The 27,532-nt window shown below is 42.7% G+C and overlaps 1 protein-coding gene across 1 annotated transcript in view; it reads right to left on the bottom strand.

Annotated features, from left to right (window-relative positions):
* Positions 1-27,532, bottom strand: part of LOC132542391 (zinc finger protein 658B-like) — a 169,198-nt gene that overhangs the window by 22,143 nt on the left and 119,523 nt on the right. The gene's annotated exons all lie outside the window — the stretch shown is intronic.

Below are 27,532 nucleotides of genomic sequence, written 5' to 3'. Positions count from 1 at the left end.
CTACGACACAGGTCTATGCAGTTGCCCCACGTAAGCAAAACGGGGCCTGCTTTCAGTGCGGTCGCCAAGGACATTGGCGTAACCAATGTCCTGATAAGCTGCAACCATGCCTCCAGTCAGGGAAACCCCGCCTCCAGTTAGAGCGACCACACCTCCAGTCAGAGCAACCCCACTTTCAGTCAGGGAGCCAGAGGCCACGTACTGTTTGTCCAAGATGTCATAAGGGGTTTCATTGGAAGAGAGATTGTTGGTCCCAATTTCATAAAGATGGTTTGCCCCTGAATGGTACAAATTCGGGGCCTGAGATTTTGTGGACCACTCCTGTTCTAGCACAAGGTAACCCTTCTATGACAGTAAAGATTGGCAATATTCCTTTTAAATTTTTGATTGACACGGGGGAAGCAAAGATGATTTTAAGGCAAGAAGAGGTTCCCCAAGATTGGGAACTCATCCCTGGACCCAGTATACATGGAGTAGGAGGGGTGACCCAATCATTTCACACACGAGACTCGTTCATGTGGGAAGACCCGGAAGGTTCTACTGGACACTTCCGCCCTTTGGTAGCTAATATTAGCACCAACCTATTGGGCAGGGATCTTCTGGAATGTCTTGATGTTAGGATATCCACAGACGCCTCTGCAGAGCGTAAAACTCGTTCCCGCGATACCAGGCCTATTCAGCACCCCCAATACTAAATGCCACTGTTCGTAGCCAAACACCCCGCTTAAGCTGGCTTTCTAATGAGCCTGTCTGGGTGGAACAGTGGCCTTTACTTAGGGATAAGCTAAAAATTTTAAAAGAGCTCGTCCAAGAGCAGTTGTCCTTAGGACACATTCGCCATTCTCTAAGCCCATGGAATACTCCTGTCTTTGTGATTAAAAAGCGCTCGGGAAAATGGCGCCTCCTTCAAGATCTCCATGCAGTAAATAAAACCATGCAGGTCTGGGGCTCCCCCCAAAGGGGTTTGCCTCTTGCTTCTGCAATTCCCACAGGAATTCCAATCATAGCTATTGATATACAAGATGTTTTTTTCTCTATTCCCTTGCATCCACAAGATTGTAAACGTTTTGCCTTCTCTGTTCCTTCTATTAATAACGCCAGCCCTGCTGACAGATTTGAATGGGTGGTGCTGCCCCAGGGTATGGCCAACAGTCCTATAATTTGTCAGGAGGCTGTTAAATCTGCCCTTGTCCCATATATTCATAAGGGCCTTAATATTTTTCATTATACAGATGATATTTTAATATGGGGAAAATCAGATACAGATCTCTATGCCTTACGTGATTTTCTCATTCCTGCATTAAAGAAAAGCGGCCTTAATGTAGCCCCTGAGAAGATACAGCTAATCCCTCCAATATCCTTCCTAGGTTCAGAGATTTCTCTAACACAAATTCGTCCCTTAAAACCTAATGTTGGGGGTTGGGTGGTGGTGCAGTGGGTTAAGCGCATGTGGTGCAAAGCGCAGGGACCAGTGTAAGGATCCTGGTTCGAGCCCCCGGCTCCCCACCTGCAGGGGAGTCGCTTCACAGGCGGTGAAGCAGGTCTGCAGGTGTCTGTCTTTCTCTCCCCTTCTCTGTCTTCCCCTCCTCTCTCCATTTCTCTGTCCTATCCAACAACGAATTGTGTCAACAAGGGCAATAATAATAACCACAACGAAGCTACAACAAGGGCAACAAAAAGGGGAAAAAAATGGCCTCCAGGAGCGGTGGATTCATGGTGCAGGCACCGAGCCCAGCAATAACCCTGGAGGAGGAAAAAAAAAAAACCTAATGTTACCTTCCCTTCTAACCTTACTCTTGCTTCTTTACAAAGTTTTCTAGGAAATTTAAATTGGCTTAGGCAGTATCTCTATCTGCCTACAAGCTGCCTCCAACCACTGTTTGACCTGTTAAAAGGAAACAAACAGCCCTCCTCAAAACGTAAGTTAACTCCCGATGCCTCCTTGGCACTGGAAAGGGTTAACCAGGCCCTCCAGGACATGCACCTTGTTCGATTCTCTCCTCCCTCTCAGGTAAACCTTCTAATATTCAACTCCACCCCCACAGTAGTAGGGGAATTGTGGCAAGACCATGGGGTTCTTGAGTGGCTTCATACGCCAGTAGGAGGAACTCCAAGACTCCTCACTGAGATAGACGCGTTAGCATTCATGGTTCGCCAAGGGAGAAATAGGTCTGTGCAGGTCTTAGGGAAAGAACCGGATTTAATTATTCTGCCTTTTTCTCTCACAGATACAGAGTGGCTTATATGCCATCATTCCCGCTTTGCCATAAGCTTCCTGGGGTTTCCAGGAAAAATAGATAACCATTTTCCTTCCAATAAATTTATAGCTTCTTTACCTCTTCTGCCTCTCTCTACTAGAACCTAAACTTTTCTCTCGAGATCCCATTCCTTCTGCTCCTACAGTCTTCACTGATGGTGGAAAAAAGGGAGCTGCTGCCCTTATATATTACCCAGACAAACAATCTCCTAAACCTCTCTTTACTGAGCTTCCTGAGAATTCCCCTCAGTACAAAGAACTTTATGCTATTTTCCTTGCATTAAAAGCTGTACCAGAATCCTTCAACCTTTTTTCTGAGAGTGTGTATACTGTTAACTTACTTCCATGGCTTGCTCGTTCTTATGTGAAAATTGATGGCAACCCACTTTCCCCTCTCTTGATTCAAATTGCCTCTATGCTCTCTTCTCGAACCCAACCACTATATATTCAGCACCTTCGTTCCCACAGCCCTCTTCCTGGTTCCATGTCCGAAGGGAATGATGCAGCTGACCGCCTTGCCACCACAGGAGCTCTCCTAGTCTCTGTCTCTGATCCTGCTGATTTCTATTCTCTAACCCATGTTAATCTTAAAGGCCTTCGAGCTCGATTTCCTGATGTTCCGTTACCACAATTAAAACATATCCTAGCTACATGCTCTTCCTGTGCAAGTCTCATAAAAACACCTGCTATTCAGATTCTTGGTGTTAACCCCCGAGGCTTAAAAGCTAATGCTATTTGGCAAATTGATGTCACCCACATACCAAACTTTGGCAAACAAAAATATGTTTGTCTCAATTGATACCTTTTCTAAATTTATGTGGGCAACAGCTCAGACAGGAGAAAGCTCTAAAAAGCTTATAAGCCACATGCTCTCCTGTTTTGCTGTGATGGGCTTACCTCTTCAAGTGAAAACTGACCGTGGACCAGCGTTTACCAGCAAACAATTTAAAGATTTTTGTTCCCTCTTGAACATTACTCATACCACAGGCATTCCCTATAATCCACAGGGACAAGGCATTGTCGAGAGGGCCCATCAAACTCTTAAGGCTCAATTGAATAAAGATAAAGGAGGAATGTATCCCCCCAATATCCAGCTAGCAAAAGCCTTAACTACGTTAAATCTCTTTAATATTTACAATAACTCAGACTTACCTCCTATTATTCTTCACTGGCAAATACCATCTACTCTCCCATCTATTAAGGTCTAATGGAAAGACCCACTTGATAAAATGTGGAAAGGGCCTGACCCTCTATTGACCATGGGAAGAGGTTTTGCATGTATTTTCCCTCATAATTACTCTAAACCTGTCTGGGTTCCTGCCCGCCATGTCCGACAATAGCCTCATGATGGCACTGTTATCCCTGAAGAACAAGAAACACAAGAGGACTAGATGCAGGATACATCCCAGGATCCATAATATGACATGGCAGAACCTACAAAAGTTGGCTCACAGAGCCCTCTCTCCTACCCCTTCCCTGAATGTCTTATGTTATGAATGGCCAGTTGTGTTTTGTGAGTGAGTGTGCTGAATGACCAAAATTTTTTGTATGACCCATCTGCTCAGAAGTACTCTAAATGTTAAAACCATTGTTACTAACATGCATTAACTCTCTAAGTAACCTGAGTCTGCTTATAGTCCAAAGTCAATTATAGTAAACCTCTAACTTGTTACAAGTTTTATTGTTTTTCACAAGTAAGTGATTACAGCTATCAAGCCTTCATATGAGGAATCATCTGTTCATATGGTAAGGTATTAAACTGTAAGAAGTTCCTCCATATCCAACCTATGTGAATTAGCAACATTCACATATTCTTGTAAACTTAACTGGTGTATCTTGTCTTGCCACCATAGGCCTGCCTTTGTCAGCCAACAATTTAAAGACGTTTCCCTTTATAACATCACCCATGCCACGGACATCCTTTACTACCCCCAAAGACAAATGGCTGTTCCCCTGGACATCACATCCACTGACTGCTTCCCTTAGACTTGAGATATGATCCTACCTCTTCATACCAATGGATACATTCCCCCTTCCTTACCTGTATACCCTTAGTTGTGGGACCCTAGCTGGTTTTACTTCTTCTGCTCACAATAGGTCCTATAATTATTTTTTTTCCAATATTTTAAATTTATTTATTAATGAGAAAGAGAGAAAGAACCAGACTCACTCTGGTACATGTGCTGCCAGGGATCGAACTCAGGACCTCATGCTTAAGAGTCCAAGGCTTTAGTCACTGCACCACCTCCTGGACCACAGTCCTATAATTCTTAACAAGCCTTTTGCGGCAACAGATTGATGCCATAAAGATGCAACCTATACAAACTCACTATCATAGGCTGGACATGGCAGAATATTGAGTTGCTGTGGAGGATTTGCCCCCCTCCATCAGAACGTCCACCATGTAGAGTGATGGCTAGCCAATGACGGGTAAGAGGAAACTAGCGCTATCCAGTCAACCTAAGACAGGGCATCTGGTACTACTGGGCAAAAATGACCAGGTGTTCTAATGATGGGTAAGACGGAAGGCTGATCCCCAACCTAAGACAGGCACAGTCCACCCTGCCACAAAACAAAGTCCGCCAAACATCAAAACATGATATAAGACAGGGGGACATGTGGAGAGCCACATGTGCCCTCAAGGTTGCTATTGGCATGGCCATAGAGTTTATGTTAAAAGATAGTTCCTGGGAATCAGGCGGGTTTAGTGCAGGTGGCGCTAAGTGCAAGAACTGGCTTGAGGATCCCAGTTTGAGCCCCCGGCTCCTCAGCTGCAGGGGAATCACTTCACAGGCGGTGAAGCAGGTCTACAGGTATCTTTCTCTCCCTCTGTCTTTCCCTCCTCTCTCCATTTCTCTCTGTTCTATCCAACAACCACAATATCAGCAATAACAACAATATAATTTCAACAAGAACAACTAGGGCAACAAAAGGCAAGATAACAAAAAAAAAAAAAAAAAAAGGGATAAGATAGTTCCCGCTTCCCTACACCTTAGAGTCTTTGTTAAAAGATAAGGTCTTTTTCCCCATGAATCACCCAGGACCTTCCAGATAACGGCTGACTACCATGACAAATAATATAAAATATAATCATAAATGAATAGGAAAGATACATCCCCCAATATTCAGTTGGTCAAGGCACCAAACCTCTTTTTCTATAAAGCATTCAAATCAGATGCCCTGCTAACCACGAGAAGCAGATTGTTTATGTTTCTTCCACAGGAATCCCAGAAAAAAAACATCTGGACCCCTGCACACCCTGACATCACCCACTAGATGGCACGACTACAGTGGCACAACCCCTGAAACCCTAGATGTCACCTGACGCGATCTGAAGAATCTGATTCGCAGACTCCAAGGACAGACCTTTTTACTGCCTGTCTGCCTTTCCTGCTTCTGCTTTGACCTGTCACGTTTTGGTGGTTCCAGCTCACTCTCTAAAGAAAAGCAGAATTCCAGAGGCTGACCTTCCTCATGCAGCATTTCATCCCCTGCCATTTCTCCCCCTAGTCACCTACTTTGGACTGAGACTTTTATCGGACATGCTGGTATACCCTTTGGACACTTTAGACAATTTTACAGCAGCTTTCCTCCCTTCACGTTGCTGGTTTTTCATAGACTGACCCTGAGTAGTTCACAGACTTTACACACTGTTGCCCTGGGCATTAGATAAAAGGAAAGGGGGAGATGCTGGGAAATTGTGCCAATGCAGTCACATCTGCCATGTTGTCCCCTCAGGCTACTGCTAGTTCCCTGGAGAATTGGGACATTCTCGGAGTGCCTGTTCAGCCATGTTGTGCCCTCAGGACATTGTCTATATCCCCGGGATATCTGGAGTGCTCTGGTTACTCCTCCCCCCTCCCATTCTCATGAGAGTTATCATCCTATCCTGGAGTGCTATGGTTACTCCTCCCCCTTCCCATTCTCGCGAAAGCTACTCCTATAAAAACCCTGCGTTTTCCACACCTCGCTCTCTTGCAGGTACTCCACTCTGGTGTTCAGACGCAGGAAAGGTTACTGCGTGAGGCGGCCATTTTCTCTACCTCCACGTGGCCCAACCTGCTTCTCTAACACCCAACTCTGAGGTGCCAGCGCGAATAAAGATTTGTGTTTCCTCTTCACTCTGGACCGTCTCTCTCTCTTCTCTGTGGCCCGTGCACTACAACATCTGGCTCTACAACACTATTCAAACCAAGAGACCCCTCACAGAATGGCAGAAGATCTTTACATGCCATACATCAGATAAGAGTTTAATAACCAACATATATAAAGAGCTTGCCAGACTCAACAACAAGACAACAAATAACCCCATCCAAAAATGGGGGAAGGACTTGGACAGAATATTCACCACAGAAGAGCTCCAAAAGGCCAATAAACATATGAAAAAATGCTCCAGGTCTCTGATTGTCAGAGAAATGCAAATAAAGACAACAATGAGATACCACTTCACTCCTGTGAGAATGTCAGATCAGAAAAGGTAACAGCAGCCAATGCTGGAGATGGTGTGGGGTCAAAGGAACCCTCCTGCACTGCTGGTGGGAATGTCAATTGGTCCAACCTCTGTGGAGAACAGTTTGGAGAACTCTCAGAAGGCTAGAAATGGACCTACCCTATGACCCTGCAAATCCTCTCCTGGGGATATATCCTAAGGAACCCGGCACATCCATCCAAAAAGATCTGTGTACACATATCTTCTTGGCAGCACAATCTGAAATATCCAAAACCTGGAAGCAACCCAGGTGTCCAACAACAGATGAGTGGCTGAGCAAGTTGTGGTCTATATACACAATGGAATACTACTCAGCTGTAAAAAATGGTGACTTCACCGTTTTCAGCCGATCTTGGATGGACCTTGAAAAATTCACGTTGAGTGAAATAAGTCAGAAACAGAAGGATGAATATGGGATGATCTCACTCTCAGGCAGAAGTTGAAAAACAAGATGAGAAACGAAAACACAAGTAGAACCTAAAATTGGCATATCACACCAAAGTAAAACACTCTGGGATGCGTGGGTGGGGAGAATACAGGTCCATGAAGGATGATAAATGACATAGTGGGGGTTGTATTGTTAAATAGGAAACTGGGGAATGTTATACATGCACAAACTATTGTATTTACTGTTGAATGTAAAACATTAATTCCCCAATAAAGAAATTTAAAAAAATGAATAGAGGGAGTCAGGCGGTAGCACGTTGGGTTAAGCGCATGTGGCGCAAAGCGCAGACCGGCATAAGGATCCTGGTTCAAGCCCCCAGGTCCCCACCTGCAGGAAAGTCACTTCACAGGCGGTGAAGCAGGTCTGAAGGTATCTCTTTTACTCTCCCCATCTCTGTCTTCCCATCCTCTCTCAATTTCTCTCTGTCCTATCTAACAACGACAACATCAACAACAATAACAACTAAATAACAACAATAAAAACAACAAGGGCAACAAAAGGGAAAATAAATATTAAAAAATGAATAGAAGAAATCAGGCAGTTGTGCAGCGAGTTAAGCACACATGGTGCAAAGTGCAAAAGGACCGGCAGAAGGATTCTGGTTCGAGCCCCAGATCTCCATCTTCAGGGGAGTTGGCCTCACAGGTCTGCAGGTGTCTCTCTTTCTCTCCCCTCTCTGTCTTCCCCATCTCTCTCCATTTCTCTCTGTCCTATCTAACACGGACAACATCAATAACTACAATAATAACTACAAAAATAAAACAACAAGGGAAACAAAAGGGAAAATAAAGAAATAAATAGGGTAGTCCAGTAGGTGGCATAGTAGATATAGCAATGGACTCTCAAGCATGAGTGCAATTCCTAGCAGCACGTGTACCAGAGTGATGTCTGGTTCTTTCTGTCTCCCTTTTCCTATATCTCTCATAAATAAATAAATAAGGGTTTGCTGGGTGGTGGCACACCTGGTTGAGTGCACAGGATATAATGCACAAGGACCCAGGTTCCAGCACCCCACCTGCAGGGGGAAAGCTTTCAGGTGCCTCTCTGTTCCTCTTCCTCGCTATTTCCCCCCCTTCCTTCTCGATTTCTCACTGTCTCTATCCAATAAATAAATAAAGATGATAAAATAATAAAAAATAGGGGGTTGGGCAGTGGCGCAGTGGGTTAAGCGCATGTGGTGCAAAGCGCAAGGACCAGCTTAAGGATCCCAGTTTGAGCCCCCAGCTCCCCACCTGCAGGGGAGTCGCTTCACAGGCGGTGAAGCAGGTTTGCAGGTGTCTGTCTATCTCTCCCCCTCTCTGTCTTCCCCTCCTCTCTCCATTTCTCTCTGTACTATCCAACAACTAACAACGTCAACAATGGCAATAATAATAACCACAAGGAGGCTACAACAACAAGGGCAACAAAAGGGGGAAAAATGGCCTCCAGGAGCGGTGGATTCATGGTGCAAGCACTGAGCCCAGCAATAACCCTGGAGGAAAAAAAAAATAAATAAATAAAACCTTTAAAAATAAATAAATCACTCAGTAAATGCCAGCAGAGGTACACTTGCTTAAACACATGCACTACAATGTGCAAGAGCCCAGGTTCAATCCCCTAGTGTGCACCTGCAGGGGGGAAGCTTCACAAATGGTGAAGCAGAGCTGCAGCTGTCTTTCTCTCTATCGCCCTTCTCAATTTCTATCTCTATCAATAATAAAATTTTAATTAATTAATTAAAATATTGATAAAGGAAGAAGGGAAGGGACTTCTCTGGTAGTCAGACATGGTTCCAAGTGGCGGGAACAAGGCCCTTTTGGACTTGGCTAGGAAGTTAGACAGTGTCACTCCTCCCACATCCTATTGGTCAGAGCAAAGTCAAATGCCAACCCACGTTCAAGGCACTGGGAAAGGACTCCACATCTGGTGAGGAGACTGGGGTGAGAGGCACAGCTGCCCCAGTAGAAGGCCCCAGCTTTCAGCCAACACTGATCACCACAAGTGTGAGAGCCCAGTTTTTGAACTTCCAGACCTGCCACTAATGACTGTAGCCAGTCACGTGGGCCCAAGAGATATTGCAAAGCAGAGTGTGGGTTGCTCAACACAGGTGCCTCAGCCGCCCATCTGGAGCCAGGCTCCCTGGTCCTCCAACAGTGGGGAGGAGTTTTTCTGTCTTGTAGGGAAGTGGCTCTGTGGCCTGAGAGACTCTGCAGGGGATGATGTGCTGGACTTCCTTTCATAAGGTCCCAGTTCAATTCCCATCACCCAATGTACTTTAGTGATGCCTTGGTGTGCTCTTTGGCTGTTCTCTTCATAAATATGAAGAAGAGAAGGAAATGGAGCCTGAGAGATGGCTTGCATGGAGATTGACTCAGTACCCCACACAGGAGAGCCATAGCTCCAGAGCTAGGAAGCCATCCATTCTTCTGTCTCTCTGTTTCTGCCTGTCTCTGTATCTAAAAGTCAGCCTAAGCAGTGAGACACTTGCAACAATAAAGAGAAAAGTGGCTGAGGCTCCACACCTATGGACATCTAATCTCTGACAAAGGGGCCCAGACTATTACATGGGGAAAGCAGTCTCTTCAACAAATGGTGTTCGAAACAATGGGTTTAAACATGCAGAAGAATGAAACTGAATCACTATATTTCACCAAATACAAAAGTAAATTCCAAGTGGATCAAGGACTTGGATGTTAGACCACAAACTATCAAATACTTAGAGGAAAATATTGGCAGAACTCTTTTCCGCATAAATTTTAAAGAAATTTTCAATGAAACAAATCCAATTACAAAGAACACTAAGGCAAATAGAGAACAGTCTGGAGAACTCTCAGAAGGCTACCCTATGACCCTGCAAATCCTCTCTTGGGGATATATCCTAAGGAACCCAACACATCCATCCAAAAAGATCTGTGTATACATATGTTCTTGGCAGCACAATCTGAAATAGCCAAAACCTGGAAGCAACCCAGGTGTCCAACAACAGATGAGTGGCTGAGCAAGTTGTGGTCTATATACACAATGGAATACTACTCAGCTGTAAAATATGGTGACTTCACCGTTTTCAGCCGATCTTGGATGGACCTTGAAAAATTCATGTTGAGTGAAATAAGTCAGAAACAGAAGGATGAATATGGGATGATCTCACTCTCAGGTAGAAGTTGAAAAACAAGATGAGGAATGAAAACACAAGTAGAACCTGAAATGGAATTGGCGTATTGCACCAAAGTAAAAGACTCTGGGGTGGGTAGGTGGGGAGAATACAGGTCCATGAAGGATGATGAATGACATAGTGGGGGTTGTATTTTTCAATGGGAAACTGGGGAATGTTATGCATGTACAAACTATTGTATTTACTGTTGAATGTAAAACATTAATTCCCCAATAAATAAATAAATTTTAAAAAAGTAAATAAATAAAAGACATGCAGATGTGCACATTAGGAGACAAAGGTTGAAGTTAATCGCCTTGGAATTCCACTGAATCTACAGTGAAAGTTAGAAGACCAGACAATTCAAAAAAAAAAAAAAAAAAGACCAGACAATTCAATACCCCCCTCGCTCTCTGTCTTGGGAGGATATATGTCTGAATCATATATTTGCCTTTTCTCTCTCTCTGATTTGTCTCAGTAAGTGCTTGCCTCCCTGAAACATGACGGATTCTGGTGATTCCTCATGTAGAAATCAGCTTATAACCACAACCAGCTGAACTTTATGGTGGGATCTCTGTCATCTTCCTCTTATTTCCCTGCTACAACCTGAACGCAGGACTCTGCAGCTTCAGCCAGGCAGAGAAAAGTTTTGAAACATGAATGGTGCTTCCCACTCCCTGACCAAGGAGCACACTAATCCGGGACCCTTGCGATGGACCAGGAGGCTGAGGTCCAGGGGGCTTTATTAAAAGTCATGGGCCACTCAGAACATACCTAAAATTCCTAGCTTCTTCCCACATGAAGACCCCTAATTTCATCTGCTCTATTTCTACTTTTGGATCCTGTTTATTAAACAACTTGTCCTGCTTTCTATCTTCGCAACTTTCAGTCACCAAGTTGCTATGCAGATGCTACTATGACAGCATCCTGACTTCCTTGGGCAGAGGAACTCACGAATGTGTCCCAAAGTCTCACCTCCCCAGAGAGAAGGTGCCCCACTAGGGAAAGACAGAAACAGGCTGGGGGTGTGGATCCACCTACCAACACACATGTCCAGTGGAGAAGCAATTACAGGAGCCAGACCTTCTGCACTCCAGAAAGATCTTCGGTCATACTCTCAGGGGGTTAAATAATAGGGAAGATCCCAATGGAGAACTCTGGTGGTGGGAACTGTGTTTGCACATTACAGTGCACAGAGACCTGGGCTCAAGCAGTGGGTTCCACATGCAGGGGGAAAGCCTCAGGAGTGGTGAAGTAGGGCTGCAGGTATCTCCCTCTCTGCCTTCCCCTTCCCTCTTGATCTCTGGCTGTCTCTATCCAATAAAGAAATAAAGATAATAAATTTTTTTGAAGGACGGTATAAATAACCACTATGGATTTTGCTCCACACCGCCCCCTAGAGCTTCTCTGTAAGAATTATAATTACAGGCACTGAGCACATACAGGTTGTCTGTCACCCAGCTTGTCAATCAGGCATGTCATTTCCATCTCAAACAGAGATGCAGACTGTTTCCCTCTCTATATATTGATTAAAAACCATAAAATACTTTGTAACTCGAGTCACTCTACAGAAACCACCCAGAGTGTATGTCTGCTTGCTAATACTGTATGAAAACTTCTTTGCTTCAAACTCCTGTGTTTCACTCTTCAGTTCTTTGCTGATTGTCCCAAGAACCAAAGAAATGGGGGCTCTTGAATTGTTCGACCTCCTGACAGGGCCAGGGCTGGCTGGAAGATGGCTGCACACAGAGCAAGGCAGACATTTCACTCAGTGACCCAACTCCAGACCTGGCGACATTCCTCTTTTAATTTTTAAAAAATATGTATTTATTCACTTTTTGTTGGCCTTGTTTATTGTTGTAGTTATTATCATTGTTGTTATTGATGTCGTCAATGTTGGATGGGACAGAGAGAAATGGAGACAAGGGGAAGATGAACAGGAGGAAAGATAGACACCCACAAACCTGATTAACTGCATTTAGAAACCCCCTGTGCATGTGGGGAGCCAGGGGCTTAGGGTCTCTTAGGGTTCAAGAAGACAATGGATAGTTATTGTTATCATCACATTATTTGGTAATTGGGTTAACATTGAAAAGTCCCTTTTTAGGGTTTGCTGTTTAATACCCAGTATATCGTATATAGCTGTGCCACCGGTTGCCTCTGTTCTACCTGGTGTAGGCTTTTGAGAAAGTCCGCATATCAAAGACTCAGATTATGTATTCAAAAGTCTCAGTCTTTGTTTTAAAAACTTTGAGACATACAATCAATTTCCCCCCTCATATTAGTGATTTATATGACTATAGTTTAATAGGAGTGTACATAAACACCATTCCCACCACCAAGACTGTGTCCCATTCCACCCACCCACCCTTGAAAACCCCCCCTGTCCCCCCAGAAAGCCAAATGTCCACCCTCAAACTCACCACAGAGTTTTTATGGTGGTGTCCTACTCTCTATTTAGTCATATCCTGATTTTACTTTCCCTTTCTCATCTTCTTTCTGAACTTCTGTTGATGAGTGGGATCGTCCCATACTCATCTTGTTCTTTCTGACTTAGCTCAAATAACATAATTCCTTCTAGTTCTGTCCAAGATGGGTCAGAGAAGGTGAGTTCATTGTTCTTAACAGCTGCATAGTATTCCATTGTGTGTGTATACCACAACTTTCTCAGCCACAGGTCCTTGGGCTTTGTGTCACCTGCACTACAGCCTGACTCCCAAAATTATTTTTCTTTTCTTATTCTTCATATTTATTTTTTTTCTTGGTCCAGTTTATATGATGCAAAACCTTACCATGTATTAAAAAATTTTTTTTCAATGGGGACTTGGTGGTAGGTTTTAGTGCAGTGCACATGGTACCATGCAAAAGGAACTAAATTCAAGCCCCTGCTCCCCAACTGCAAAAGGGAAAACTTCATGAGTGATGAACCAAGGTATAGGTTTTTGTCTCTTTTTCTGCATTATATTTTTATTTGTTGTTTTTATTATTATTTTCCCTTTTGTTGCCTTTATTTTTCATTTTTATTATAGGTTTTATTGTTATTGTTACTGAAGACTACTGCAACAATGGAATGTTTTACTACACTGCATTCATAGGGTTTCTTTCCACTGTGAATTCTTTCATATCTGTGAAGACCACCAGACTGCCGGAATGTTTTACTACATTGTTTATATTCATAGGGTTTCTCTCCCATGTGAATTCTTTCATGTGCCCAAAGACTACTGGAAAAACTGTGTTTTACTACATTGTTTACATTCATAGGTTTTCTCTCCACTGTGAATTCTTTCATGTCTCATAAGACTACTGGAATGACTGAATGTTTTACTACACTGTTTGCATTCATAGGATTTCTCTCCACTGTGAATTCTTTCATGTGCCCGAAGACTACTGGATTACCTGAATGTTTTACTACACAATTTACATTCATACACTGTTTGCATTCATAGGATTTCTCTCCACTGTGAATTCTTTCATGTGCCCGAAGACTACTGGCTTACCTGAATATTTTACTACACAATTTACATTCATAGGGTTTCTCTCCACTGTGAATTCTTTCATGTCTCTGAAAACTACTGAAATCACTGAATGCTTTACTACACTGTTTGCATTTGTAGCGTTTCTCTCCACTGTGAATTCTTTCATGTGCCCGAAAACTACTGGAATAATTGAATGTTTTACTACATTGTTTACACTCACAGGGTTTCTCTCCACTGTGAATTCTTTCATGTCTCTGAAGACTACTGGAATCATGGAATGTTTTACTACACTGTTTACATTCATAGGGTTTCTCTCCACTGTGAATTCTTTCATGTGCCCGAAGAGTACTGGAACAACTGAATGCTTTACTACACTGCTTACATTCATAGGGTTTCTCTCCACTGTGAATTCTTTCATGTGCCCAAAGAGTACTGGATTGCCTGAATGTTTTACTACATATTTACATTCATAGGGTTTCTCTCCACTGTGAATCCTTTCATGTCTCTGAAGACTACTGGAATTACTGAATGTTTTACTACACTGTTGGCATTCATAGGGTTTTTCTCCACTGTGAATTCTTTTATGTGCCTGCAGACTACTGGAAGAAATGAATGTTTTACTACATTGTTTACATTCATAGGGTTTCTTTCCACTGTGAATTCTTTCATGTGCCTGAAGACTACTGGAAGAACTGAATGTTTTACTACATTGTTTACATTTATAGTGTTTCTTTCCACTGTGAATTCTTTCATGTGTCTGAAGACTACTGGGCCAACAGAATGTTTTACTACACATTTTACATTCATAGGGTTTCTCTCCACTGTGAATTCTTTCATGTCTCTGAAGACTACTGAAATGACTGAATGTTTTACTACACAATTTACTTTCATAGGGTGTCTCTCCACTGTGAATTCTTTCATGTCTCTGTAGACTACTGGAATCACTGAATGTTTTACTATACTGTTTACATTCATAGGTTTTCTCTCCACTGTGAATTCTTTTTTGTGCCCGAAGACCACTGGAAGAACTGATTGTTTTACTACACTGATTCAATTCATAGGGTTTCCCTCCACTGTGAATTATTTCATGTGCCCGAAGACTACTGGATTGCCTGAATGTTTTACTACACTGTTTACATTCATAGGGTTTCTCTCCACTGTGAATTCTTTCATGTGCCAGAAGACTACTGGATTGCCTTAATGTTTTACTACACTGTTTACATTCACAGGGTTTCTCTCCACTGAATTCTTTCATGTGCCCAAAGAGTACTGGAATCATGGAATGTTTGACTACACTGTTTGCATTCATAGGGTTTCTCTCCACTGTGAATTCATTCATGTCTCTGAAGACTACTGGAATCACTGAAGGTTTTACTACACTGTTTACAGTCATGGGGTTTCTCTCCACTGTGAATACTTTCATGTGCCCGATAGTACTGGAATCACTGAATGTTTTTCTACACTTTTGGCATTCATAGGGTTTCTCTACACTGTGAATTCTTTCATGTCTCTGAAGATTACTGGAATCACTGAATGTTTTACTACACAGTTTACATTCATAGGGTTTCTCTCCACTCTGAATTCTTTTATGTGCCCAAAGACTACTGGAAGAACTGAATGTTTTACTACATTGTTTGCATTCATAGGGTTCTCTCCACTGTGAATTCATTCGTTCATATGTCCCAAGATTACTGGGCCAACAGAATGTTTTACTACACAATTTACATTCATAGGGTTTCTCTCCACTGTGAATTCTTTCACGTCTCTGAAGACTACTGGAATCACTGAATTTTTTACTACACTGTTTATATTCACAGGGTTTCTCTCCACTGTGAATTCTTTCATGTTCCCCAAGACTACTGGAAGAACTGAATGTTTTACTACATTGTTTACATTCATTGGGTTTCTCTCCACTGTGAATTCTTTCATGTGCCCCAAGACTACTGGAAGAACTGAATGTTTTACTACATTGTTTGCATTCATAGGGTTCTCTCCACTGTGAATTCATTCGTTCATATGTCCCAAGATTACTGGGCCAACAGAATGTTTTACTACACAATTTACATTCATAGGGTTTCTCTCCACTGTGAATTCTTTCACGTCTTTGAAGACTACTGGAATCACTGAATTTTTTACTACACTGTTTATATTCACAGGGTTTCTCTCCACTGTGAATTCTTTCATGTTCCCCAAGACTACTGGAAGAACTGAATGTTTTACTACATTGTTTACATTCATTGGGTTTCTCTCCACTGTGAATTCTTTCATGTGCCCCAAGACTACTGGAAGAACTGAATGTTTTACTACATTGTTTACATTCATAGGGTCTCTCTCCACTGTAAGTTTGTTCATGTATATCAAAATGACCAGCTTGACTGAATGTTTTACTACATTGTTTACACTCATAGGGTTTCTCTCCACTGTCAGTTTTTTCATGTTTCCAAAGATGACTGACTGGGTCTCTTGAATGTTCCATTACATTGTTTATATTCATAGGGTTTCTCTCCACTGTGAATTCTTACATGTTTTTGAAGATGAATAGGATAAGTGAATAATTTGCTGTATACTTCACATTCTTGAGATTTTTCCAGCATTCTGACTGTCTTTGCCTCAGAGATGTTTACTGTTGTATTACTGTAAAATAATTAACAAGTAATTAATGACATTTTAATGAATAACACTGTAATTGATTATCAAAATGCAGGACATTATTTTACTTAATAAGCCACAAAATAAGACATTAGAAATATATTTGACTAAAACATATACTGAGGGAGTCGGGTGGTAGTGAAGTAGGTTTAGCACAGGTGACTTAACACCTAAAATTTGCGAGGCTGTAATAGACAAAATTAAAGCCCTATGAACACCACAGAATAAGTCTCAAACCCAGCAAGCTATAGTAGGTATATTTATGTATTAGAGGAACCACATACCACACTTACAAATGGTGCTTAAATCTTTATATGACATAACTATGAAAACTGAAGGTTTTGAATACGGAGAACCACAAGAAGAGGCCTTTGGTATAGTGAAGAAGAGAGTTATAGAATATAAGGAGCTCACTGATATTAAAAAAGGTCAAACAGTAGTCACTGATGTATTCTATAAACTCAGCTGGGGAAACTGGAATAAATTTGTTATGGAACAGAGCAGGCTAACTCCCATAGGATTTTATTGTAAAATATTTCCATGGTCAGAGAACAAATTTTCCTTGTTTGAAAAGTATGTATGGACAGTCTATGAAGCTTTGAGAACGTGCCACTCTATTTTGAGGAATAATCCGGTAGTACTACAAACTACCCTGCCCATATTAGATTGGGTCAAGGCACCGGCAGAGGCATGGACTGGACTGCCAATGGAAGGAAAAGTACTTCAATGGAAATGGTATCTCTCCTAGTTCTTCCTGGGGTATCCCTGGTAGTGAAGAGGATGGTGTTGTGCACAGAGTCCGGATCTCACACAAGGAAGACCAGAATTACATGCAAGAGCAAGAGCCTTTATTTGCAAGCTTAAGCTTGTTGCTGCTGACACCTGTCCACACAAGGGGAGAGTCTGCACTTGTTGTTAAAATTTCGGAGGCTCTTGCTGGGCTGGCTTGCTTCATGGGTGGGTAACAGAGACGCAGAGACAATGGCTGGGCAGGGAAGCTGTATTTCTTTATTCAGGAACAACGATTCATAAACTAAGACAAACTAATCACCAAACAGAACTCTGCTGTCTCTTTGCGGCGGCGCAAGCACTCTTTCTTTTACTCTTGAACTCAGGAACCCTCTCTTACTCTGTCACTCTGGAACTCTCCAACTCTGGAACTCTGGAACTCTCGTACTGGGGAACCCTCTGAAACTCTTCCACTGTGGAACTCTCTCTTACTCTGTAACCCTGAAACTCTCGAACTCAGGAACTCAGGAACTCTCGGACTCAGGAACCCCTCTCTCGGGGTTCCTTGGGGCGGGGCCAAGCAGGCCCGCGAAATTAACAGGACTGATCCAATTCTCTTGGTGGGGGAGGGCTAGAACAAACCAATGTAAAGCATACGACAATTCCCCTTTTCTTTTTAACTAAATGACTATAGTATCAAGGGTGTGGGGTGAACAGAAACCTATATCGTACAGGCATTTTTTAAAAAAAGAAACTGGCACAAACTAAACTTTATCAGCTTAAAAAAAAACATTTCTTGCCTCTGGGGGCTACTTGCCTCGACGGGCATTTGAATGGGGGCGGGGAATGGCCTAGAGTCCCACAGGCAGCTGGCTGCAACTTACTTACTATGAAACAAAATTTGTTATTAGCATATCTACTGCACGATCCAACGTTTTTAATAGAGAAGGAATTTGAGACTTTTACATATCAACAACGTCTTTTAACCTTTTGTTACACCCATTCAAGATGGAGACACACCCTAGGTGTGGGCCAGAGAGGAAACCTCAGGCATGAGAATAATTAGCATAGCCATTGTGCGATCTACCATTTCTAATAGAGAAGGTAATGGAGAGTTTTACATATCAACAAGTCTATTTAACCTTTTGTTTAGACTTAGTTAAAATATATTGATTGTTAACTAATTTTTACCTTAGACTTTAAATGTAAGTTAATTTTATTTTTATGAGAATTACATTGAAAAACTTTTTCATTTAACTTTGACTAGTAAGAATTTAGCCTTAAAGCTACTGTTTACCAAACTTTAAACATACACATAAACATGGTCATTAATACACAAGGAGAGAAACCTTTGTTACGAAGACATGTCATTTTAAACACGAATTTAAATCCGTACTGTCTTAGTGGTTGGGGGGGGTCACCATTCGGAGGTGGCTTCCCGCGCAGCTCCATTCCCGCGCAGCTTCACTTTTAGGAATTGCAGGTTGCGATCTCTGCACAAGTCTCTGCGTACTCCAGCTTGTCTGTCTTCAGACCGGACCGGCAGCTGGAGATCTCGTGTGCCCAGTTTTGGCAGGGAGCCCGGGGTTCCGGGAGGCCCGGGATGGTTCCAGAATTTATAGAAAGAGGGCAGGCAGGCCATCTTTGTAGAAGGCGTGGGCCTAGGTGCCCAGGGGTGGCGGCCATGATAGGCCACCGCGGCCCTGCCCCATGGCCCTGCCATGTCTGCTGCCCTGTTCGCAGTGGCCGAGCAGTGTGGAGGGATCACGCGTCCAGTGCCCTGCGCCACGCGGTGGAGAACCGGCTCCTGTGGGCTGGCCTCGGGCTCTTGCGTGTTGGCCTCGGGCTCTTGCGTGTTGGCTTTGGGCTCCAGGGGCTCTTGTGTGCTGGCGTTGGCCTCCTGTGGGCTGCGGGGCTGCGGGGCTGCGGGCGTGGTGCGCGGGGTTGTCTGGGCGCAGCCGGCTGGCTGGCTGTTTAACCAGGTGGAAACAGCAGCTCCGCGCCTTGCCTCCCGCCCGCTGGCTCTTCCCGTTGGCTGTTCTGAGTTCGCCTGAGCGAGTGGAAACCACAGAGTGGTCCAGAGATAAATGTTCCAGAAACAGCAAAACAGTCTTGTGAAGAAAGAGCAGAGGCCTTTGGAGATCTCTTCACAAGCAGAAGAGAAGGCCATAGTGCATAGGTAGCCAAATTGTCTTTACTTATCTGAGAGATGCGCAGGTCAGGTCCACGTGGGCGCCATTTGTTGTTAAAATTTCGGAGGCTCTTGCTGGCCGGTCTAGCTTCACGGGTGGGTAACAGAGACGCAGAGACAATGGCTGGGCAGGGAAACTGTATTTCTTTATTCAGGAACAACGATTCATAAACTAAGACAAACTAATCACCAAACAGAACTCCGCTGTCTCTTTGCGGTGGCGCAAGCACTCTTTCTTTTACTCTCGAACTCAGGAACCCTCTCTTACTCTGTCACTCTGGAACTCTCCAACTCTGGAACTCTGGAACACTCGTACTGGGGAACCCTCTGAAACTCTTCCACTGTGGAACTCTCTCTTACTCTGTAACCCTGAAACTCTCGAACTCAGGAACTCAGGAACTCTCGGACTCAGGAACCCCTCTCTCGGGGTTCCTTGGGGCGGGGCCAAGCAGGCCTGCGAAATTAACAGGACTGATCCAATTCTCTTGGCGGGGGAGGGCTAGAACAAACCAATGTAAAGCATATGACATGCACTGACGATCACAACATTCTTGCTCTGTTTTTTATAGAATAGGGAACAAGAGCAGTTGGTTTCAGTTTAAAGGCTGTAACAAGGAACCCTTGGTTTCAGTGTAACAGTCTCTAACAAGTAACAGTTGGTTTCAGTGTAACAGTCTCTAAGAATTAACAGTTGGTTTCTGGGTAAAAGTCTTTAAGAAGTAACAGTTGATTTCTAACCTCCACAAATGGTACCCATGGTGTCTGAGCAGGTGTTCCAACAAGCTCTGGGGGCGGGTATATTCCTCTCCCCACACAAACCTCCCCTCCCCAGAAACAGATACCTATTGAACAATGAAAAACAGGGAAATACTCCCCCTCTATCGTTCACTGATGGTTCCACTACCACCCAAAATAACGTGGTAAGATGGAAAGCCGCAGCACTGTGACCATCCGATAACATGATCATTATTGATCAAGGCATGTCCCACTCCACACAGCATGCAGAAGTTATAGCAGCTCTTTTAGCTGCCAGAAAGTCTTTGAAGGAGACACAGGATTTACATTGTTCTCTGACTCATGGTGTGTAGTCAAAGAGATAGCCTTATGGTCAGGAAAATGGGAACATACAGATTGGAAAATCAATGGAAAGGTGATTTGGAGTAAGGAAGTTTGGAAGGAGCTACACCAGATTGGGAGAGACATCAAAATTCAGGTATACCATGTAGATGCTCATAAGAAAGATGAATCTTTACAGATTAAATATAATAATGAGGTTGATAAATTAGCAGATCTTATAGGAAAAATAGACAGGGGATGGAGAGTGACAGAAAACACAGGAACAAAATTAAAGTTATAAAGGGACTCCCAGATTAGACCCATCACACTAGAGGAAATCTTAGAAGTGCATGAGTTTTTAGGGCATCTCAGGATTCTTGGAACACAGAAGTGGTTTAAATAAAGGAATGCTAAAGTCACTTGGCACATGGTAAAGGAAGCTGGTAGGTCCTGTAAGAATTGTCCAAATGAACAAAGTAGATTTTCTTATAGATACCCAGGACAGACTGCAATAAAATTATATTTTAACCATACCCTACAAACAGATTTTATAGGACCCCTAAAACAGTACAAGGGACAGATATGCTTGTACAATAGTGGATGTATGAACAGGTCTAGGATTAGCAAGAAGTGGCAATAGCCCCTCCCAAAATCTGACTTTCTTTACTTTATGTAATTGGATATCAGTATATGGTATTCCAATTGTCATACAGTTAGCTCATTGATCTCAAGGAACACACTTTACTGAAAACATGACCCAACAATGGGCACAGAACTTAGGTATCACATGGGAATTCCAAATGGCTTACAACGCAATAGAAGCAGATTATGTAGAGATGGAATGGGCTCATTAAAGCTAAATTAATGAACAGTGAATACAAAGATCTTGAGGAAGCAATAGTAAAGGCATCTTCTGAGTTAAACAACAGGCCTAGACTCTATGGGGACTCCCCTGTTCGAGAGGCCATCAGATAAGTACCTATTTTAGAATATGTGAACCTTCCAGACCATCAACTATAGATCAAACACTTGCCTGTACAGTGACAAGAAAATGCAATCACTGGCAAAGGCTGAGATTGTCACAGAAGGTCAAGAGAACACGGCTTGGATTACCAAGGACAAGGGTGACTTAAGGTTGGCCTAACTGGACCAAATAGCACAAGAGCATGTGCACAAGGTACATCCTAGTGCTAGTTGTTATTGTGTTTGTTATTTACCTAGGAGGCCCTATTGTGCATGAGATTTCAGGTATCTGTCAGAGTATTTATTGTCAGGGGCCAGCCCCAGCAGGTTATTTAGGTTAGCCTGAAGGAGGAGGGGCATTGGTGAAAAATGAAGAATGAGAGATGAATGAGTTGATGCTGAATCAAGCTCAAGCAGACATCTCTGTCTTACTTAAGCAGAACTTTATTTTTATAGTCTCATAAGGCTTAGATCATTCAAACAAAAATCACCAAGGTATTGATTATTAAAACAAAAATCAGTAAAGCTTTGATTATTGAAACAAAAATCACCAAGTAAGAACAGCACAGGTAGGGAACACCTCCTGCTTTGTGGAACATTTACATTCCAGGGGCACTTTCTGCCCTAGAGATCACATCACCATTTCTGTGTCTTTTGTTTTCCTGTGCCGGTGTGCTAGGCAAATGTCCAATTAATTAAGATTAATATTATACCTTTTATGCCATTCTCTTGGCCATATGCATCAGAAGACAATGGTTTATAGAAAGTTCAAGTTTATTATGTTTCTAGGGTCCTTAAACAAATTGAGCAACCCATTTTTCACAAAATCTGTTCCACTGTTTGATCGAGTTTTGTTTTGTTCCAAGTTAAATTCTCTAGCTAGAATCCATCTTCTGTGTATGCTCACTGTGTAACCTAGGTTCTTGTGTACTATTCTTGTATAAGGAGGTAGGAGCATAGTGGTGGCTGGTAGATTAAAAGGTCCATTGTATCTAGGCAGTTATGTAATCATAACTTTCCATTAATTATGTTAAGTAAGGTGGCCACTCCACGGTGGGAACCACCAATCTTTTTCCATATTTTAGGGGGGAACACTAAAGGAAGTGGTGTAGATAAAGGGGAAAACATTTTTTCCTATTGGGGCCTCCTGAAAAATACTGCATTACTGCTATTGCTTGTTCCATTATGATCAATCTTACAGAGTACAGTAAAGGTTTTGTCATTATTTTTGTCATTTGGTCAGGCTCTGAGCCTGAGGTAAATATTATTAAGACCACACAGAGCTTAATCATGGCAAAAGGCAAGATGGTTTCAGTTTGGCCTGGAGAGTCCAGCCGTGCTGAACTTCCTGCGAAGCTGGTACTGCATCAAGCACCTTGTATGGCGGTGCCTGTGCCAATTTATACTTGCAACCGGAGCAATATCACAGGGAACAGGAGACTAGGAGTCCTGATAGCTAATTACACCATCTGCTGGACTAAGGCACACTTTTCTGAGGAGCAAAGACAGTGCCTGAAGGGACTGATGTGGGGACTATTGACTCTCCTCCTCATTGCCCTCGGAAAACGAAAGTCATCTCTAGTGGACCAGTGAGATACCTTAACCCCCCCACGCACACCTTACTGCTCATAATGCCTGAGCTTACTACACCCAGTGTTACACACACCCCAAGGATGACACTCAGTGCATTGTTAGTCATCAACACTAGCACGTCTCGTCACCCAATCTGGTCCCCTATGCCTACACTGAACTTCTCTGTTCCAGTCTCTTGGAAACAGAGTTGGCAGTCAGCTGAGGTAAAGAACACCTCATCACAGACCCCTGCAAGCATCAACCCGGCTTTGACCTAGCACGTTATGATTGGGTCCTCCTTAATCGCTATCGAACTGGCCATGGCCGGTGCGCCGCTATGTTCCATCGCTGGGGAGCCAGAGACGACCCGAACTGCCCCTGCGGCTACAGACAGACTATGACCCACATAGTCAACGACTGCCACCTCTCCAGATTCAAAGGAGGTCTCAAAACTTTACATCAGGCTCAACCTGACGCTGTTGACTGGCTAGGGAAGAAGGGCAAACGCTAGAAGAAGAACTAGCACTCAGGCAGATGGCACTACTATCAGTGATGACAGTACTGTCTCCGGTACAACCAGCACTCCTGCAAAACCCAAACCCACTATACCAGAACTGCCAACTACAGAGCCACTGAAGGCATGGACACCAAAGGAAGTGGACCCTGAGAGGAATCCCCCCTCTCTATTGGACTGATGAGACCCTATATACTAATGTTGTTCCTATCATACAATCATTTTGGCAGAAATATTTAGTCTCACATATGTCTGGAATCCAGGATGTGATCAGTACAGAGCTAGGGTAGCCCTTTATCATCCTAATAAGATATATATGCTGGTAACTAATGACTCAGGTAATACTAACAGGTCTGAGAAAAATCCACTGAGATCTCATTTCTCAGAAGTTTGGACCAATAAGACAGATACCATGGTAATATACTCCACACACTGGAGGCCACCTAGCTACATACATCAGATGGCATTTAAGCTACTAACAGGAGATGTGTTTCAAGCAGTTTTCACTTTCTATCCTTTTGATATGCCTACGAACATGATGCTATGACGAGCATTCTTCTCCATGGTTGTCAAAAATGCTTGGGATGATGACAACAGGATAACTTACAATGGGTCTGCAGAAGTAATGCAAGGGAAGGATTATGAATTTAGTGAATCAGTCATTGCCACTGAATCTGCACATCCATGCAATCCAATGAGTTGGACTGCATGTAATAAAGGGGAATAAGTAAAGCCTAAACTGTTTAAAAGATGAGTTACAACCCTACCAATTCCATGGGGAAATTTATGCCCTAAGACTTTAAAGGACAACATACAAAATGAGGATGAGTTCTTATGGATTTCAAGTGATAGTACTCTATGTCTGTGTGTAGTGGAATTTCCCAACCTACCATTTTTTGGAGACTTATGGTATTATAATGATGAGGTATCAACTTCTGTGAATACTTCCCTGGAGAACTGGCCCTCATGGGAACAGTGGATGAAAATCATGACTCTAGGTGTACATCCTTATCGGATGCCATTAGTCTTAACAGATATTGGGCCACAACCATGACAATCCAATGCCCCTAAGAAATCTAAGTTGTATTGTTCACCACAGGGAGCTACCCACACTTGTTGTGTTGTACAAGGGTACCATAAAGGCAAGAGATAGAAACCCTGATGGCTCTTAAATACTGGCCACATAACCATAAGGGAAAGGCAATTAATTATTATAATCATACTGGAGATATAAATATCACCACAGGATCTCTATTAAGTATCTTTAAGAAAACTAACAAGTTAGCACACCTACAAAACACCTGCAGCACACTACACTTATACTATATATCTGATAACCTCTGGCTTATGATAGGTAAACCTATCCCATTAGTTTTTTGAACACCCATTATATTAATATAATGTCGCCTGGGGTGCCTACAAAATCAATTCATACATATAAAGAATTTCTGGTGGGACCTGTACAAGATAGCAAAAGTACAGCATACAATTTGATATTTTCCTTTATAGATCATCTTCAGATTCATAACACCCATACCTCTACCAGAAGGTGTATACCCTCCTATACTATGATTGAGGGTTGTGATTTTGGAATTAATGCTGACAGGATAGAATTCCCAATACCATGGGATATTAATACCACAGAAGGGACCATAGAATTCGGGAAAGACATCTCGCTCTCCCGGATAACTCCATCCATATAAGGCAAGCAATTAATTTCACAGGATGGAAGTAGACAGTATCAGACACCGGTGTTAGGCATTACTAAATTCACAGTAGCAGGATGTGATCTAGATCATAGCTCAGTCTGACCTAGATATCACATTCAGGAGGTAGATAATAAACCACTACAGGGTGTAAATCATGGAAACTTACCATGAAAGGAGTCCAAGAGATACAACATACAGAACTACCATATTATTTCTATTATATACTACCTCTCAATAAGACAGACTATGGACACCATATATCACACATAATACCTCTTAAAGAGGCAGAGTTAGGACCTCAAATTGCCAGGATAGCCTGAAGGTGTTTCTTCCCAGACACATGCTCTCTGGGTTGGAGAGAACTGGGCCAGAACCAACCTAGGCTGCTGCTTACTCAGCAATGAGGGAGAGGAACCAGGAACTTTTGGTTGAGAGGGAACACAATGTAATTCTTCCATTATTGGTCAGAAAAGAACTGCCTTTATAACTTCCAGAGTGGAATTGCCAGGCTGGAAAAGGAAATGTGTAGGATAGGGGGGTGGAGAGGAAAAAAAGAGCATGAATGTAGCAAGCTTCCATCTAACCAGTGGGGATTACATCAATACCATGCAGGCAGGGCAGGTCTCAGACAAAACAATGATTATGTAAATAGACCACAGCTTCAAGCAATGGAGCAGGGGGAGGTGGTGGAATGCGCAACATCAAATATGGCATATGTCTGACTGGACAGCACTGAAACCCAAACAGGATATGACCAATTTATTCACTCAACCATGGGATGTACTATACTATACACCAATGAATTTCTTGACTTGTAACTTAACCCACAGAGCATGTATAGTGGATGGAGGAGCTCTTAACCAAAAGAAAGGAAATGACACAGAATAGATCTATTTCAAGATTGCTCATTACCCTAGGGGATGGTTAATTCCACCAAAGGGAAACCCAAAGATAACCAGAGCCTCCATGGTGGTACCCAACCTGAAATTACCTGTAACTATGATACTAACACCACGTGTCAGGCCAATACAGATTTCCTTTCCTCTTACAGCCTTTACTACTCCTGGGAAGTATGGCAAAAGTATTCCTAGGAATAACAATACTCCCCACAACAGATAGGAAGGAAATCTTTACTGTTCCTAGCAGCAGGAGCATTTATGGCTGGAATGATAGTTGGAGGCATATTGGGAGGTGGTATTGCAGCCACCCTAATGCAGCCCCTTAGAGCAGACATAGCTAATTTGGAGAGACTGAGAAAGGACTCAGTCAGAGGCATCCATGCATTATCTACAGCATTGGATTCTATGCATATAATTATCAACACCATGCAGACTGAGATGAAGGCAGTGGAGGAGACTTACCAACAAGAATACAATAGGACACTGTCATTGATAGTGGAGAATCACAATGTAGTGATGTGTCAGATGTACACTTCTACACTCCAGGAGCTAGAAAGACAACTAAACACTTTATTCACCACTGGAATTGGGAGAAGGACTAGAGAATTTCAAACTAGACTAAACCCCGAGGGTGAATCTTGGTGTGAAGATGGAATAGGTAAACCAAGTTTGCTGCAAATATTCTTGGATAATACTTATGTAGCCGATCACACCCAGGTTGTTCCTCAACCCCGGAGTATTGAATGGGTTATACCTGTGGACCATTTCCTGTGCACAGATCTGAATACTACTAACACATCAATGTATATACCTGTGGAGGAGTGCCTGCAATTTACACCAAACTTATTTATACATAAAGGCCTCCCCGAGGTAAAATTGGCAACCACAAATTTAGTAAAGGCACTAGTGCCAAAAATGCTTAAAAATTGGGTGATTGCACCTTTTTAATATGTATAGCTGTGCCCACTCAACTAGTGTGCACTTATTTGAATAAAACCTCCTTGGAAGAAGTAAGCATTATTTATACTTTGACAAAGGGTTGTTATATACTGACCAATTCTTCTGAAGCCACAGTGCATAATACCACCCTGATCACCACTCTACACTATGAAGAGATGCATTATTTTGATACGACCAAACTATTTGACCTTGAATTAGACTGGGAAAATTACAACATTTTATTAAAACTGCTAATGAAATATGGGGTATTGCCATAAGGAAAGAGAAACAGTTAAAAAGTATACATAAATGAAAAATAGAGAAACAGGGACAGGTGCTCAAGGCAAAGATCCATGATGCACATGAAACTGTGGGAGTATTACAACCCAACACCTTTATACACAGATCCACTAGTACAGCTATTAAGAGATGCTCATTTGGGGATATTCTGGCCCAAGCTGTGCAACTTGATTTTGTGTGTGTACATATTGTGATTGGTGGTATTGGGTGA

Source organism: Erinaceus europaeus, chromosome 13 (assembly GCF_950295315.1).
Source record: "Erinaceus europaeus chromosome 13, mEriEur2.1, whole genome shotgun sequence".
Classification (NCBI taxonomy): domain Eukaryota; kingdom Metazoa; phylum Chordata; class Mammalia; order Eulipotyphla; family Erinaceidae; genus Erinaceus; species Erinaceus europaeus.
This window is presented reverse-complemented; position numbering and strand designations above follow the sequence as displayed.